Below are 2,500 nucleotides of genomic sequence, written 5' to 3' on the forward strand. Positions count from 1 at the left end.
TCGACCACCATCGGCACACGCTGGGCCCTGGTGCGGCAGGTTCCCTCGACCACCATCGGCACACGCTGGGCCCTGGTGCGGCAGGTTGCCTCGATCACCATCGGCACAAGCTGGGCCCTGGTGCGGGCGGTTGCCTCGACCACCATCGGCACACGCTGGGCCCTGGTGCGGCAGCTTGCCTCGAGCACCATCGGCACACGCTCGACCCTGGTGCGGTCGGTTGCCCCGAGCACCATCGGCACACGTTGGGCCCTGGTGCGGCAGGTTGCCTCGACCACCATCGGCACACGCTGGGCCCTGGTGCGGGCGCTTGCCTCGACCACCATCGGCACACGCTCCGCCCTGGTGCGGTCGGTTGCCTCGAGCACCATCGGCACACGCTGGGACCTGGTGCGGCAGGTTGCCTCGACCACCATCGGCACACGCTGGGCCCGGGTGCGGGCGGTTGCCTCGACCACCATCGGCACACACTGGGCCCTGGTGCGGGCGGTTGCCTCGACCACCATCGGCACACGCTGGGCCCTGGTGCGGGCGCTTGCCTCGACCACCATCGGCACACGCTGGGCCCTGGTGCGGCAGGTTGCCTCGAGCACCATCGGCACACGCTGGGCCCTGGTGCGGCAGGTTGCCTCGACCACCATCGGCACACGCTGGGCCCTGGTGCGGGCGCTTGCCTCGAGCACCATCGGCACACGCTCGGCCCTGGTGCGGTCGGTTGCCTCGAGCACCATCGGCACACGCTGGGCCCTGGTGCGGCAGGTTGCCTCGACCACCATCGGCACACGCTGGGCCCTGGTGAGGGCGCTTGCCTCGACCACCATCGGCACACGCTCGGCCCTGGTGCGGTCGGTTGCCTCGAGCACCATCGGCACACGCTGGGCCCTGGTGCGGGCGCTTGCCTCGAGCACCATCGGCACACGCTCGGCCCTGGTGCGGTCGGTTGCCTCGAGCACCATCGGCACACGCTGGGCCCTGGTGCGGCAGGTTGCCTCGACCACCATCGGCACACGCTGGGCCCTGGTGCGGGCGCTTGCCTCGACCACCATCGGCACACGCTCGGCCCTGGTGCGGCAGGTTGCCTCGAGCACCATCGGCACACGCTGGGCCCTGGTGCGGGCGGTTGCCTCGACCACCATCGGCACACGCTGGGCCCTGGTGCGGGCGCTTGCCTCGACCACCATCGGCACACGCTGGGCCCTGGTGCGGCAGGTTGCCTCGAGCACCATCGGCACACGCTGGGCCCTGGTGCGGTCGGTTGCCTCGAGCACCATCGGCACACGCTGGGCGCTGGTGCGGGCGCTTGCCTCGACCACCATCGGCACACGCTGGGCCCTGGTGCGGCAGGTTGCCTCGATCACCATCGGCACACGCTGGGCCCTGGTGCGACAGGTTGCCTCGAGCACCATCGGCACACTATCGGCCCTGGTGCGGGCGGTTGCCTCGACCACCATCGGCACACGCTGGGCCCTGGTGCGGGCGCTTGCCTCGGGCACCATCGGCACACGCTGGGCCCTGGTGCGGGCGGTTGCCTCGAGCACCATCGGCACACGCTGGGCCCTGGTGGGTTTAGGCACATCTTCAAATTTCTGCCGTGCCAATGCCATTTTTATGGCTTGTAAATTCATACAATGGTCCCCTAAGCCTTCACGTGAAGTTTCGTTGGAAGATGACTCGTTTTCTATTTTTCACGATTTTCGAAACTTTTTGCGGTTCGGGATTTTTTAAAATTTTTTTATAAGGATTTTTGGCCCCAAATTTTGTAGGCATGATCCTTCTATTTTTGTTGGCATGCACAAAAAAATTCAGCTAAAAACTCGAAGTAGAGAAGATTTTGTGACCGTTTGAAAAAAGTGTCCCCATTTCAGACACTTTAACGGCTACTGGTAGCAAACCTGTAAAATCTCAAATGCTCTTTAAGGGGGTGTGAATTCTCAGAGGTTTGATGAGGGATAGGGGGCCAACACAAGGCCAAGTACCAGCACCCATCGCACATCATGTGCGCACACCCCCCCGGCCCCCCTCCCAATCGCCGGAACCCCAATGCCGCCGGTCAGGTTCTCCGGCGGTACTCCGGCGATGCTCCGGCGATGCTCCGGCGATGCTGTCCCGAGTGAAAAAAATGCGGCACCAGCACATGCTGGAGCCAAGCATGGGCACCGTGGCTCAAAATCGAACTTCGGCCAAGGCCTCGACCATCAATGGCACATGATGACGCATGGTGATGGCACATGCATCGACCATCATCGGCATAGGCTGCCCTTCGGTACGGGCACTTGCCTCGACCGCCATCGGCACAAGCTGGGCCCTGGTGTGGGTTGTTGCCTCGATCACAATCGGCACATGCTGAGCCTTGGTGCGGGCGGTTGCCTCGAGCACCATCGGCAGACCCTGGGCCCTGGTGCGGCCGGTTGCCCCGATAACCATCGGCACACGCTGGGCCCTGGGGCGGGCGTTTGCCCCCAGCACCATCGGCACACGCTGGGCCCTGGTGCGGGCGCTT

Source organism: Durio zibethinus, unplaced genomic scaffold, assembly GCF_047325235.1.
Source record: "Durio zibethinus cultivar Kanyao isolate XHJ-2024 unplaced genomic scaffold, ASM4732523v1 HiC_scaffold_1, whole genome shotgun sequence".
Classification (NCBI taxonomy): domain Eukaryota; kingdom Viridiplantae; phylum Streptophyta; class Magnoliopsida; order Malvales; family Malvaceae; genus Durio; species Durio zibethinus.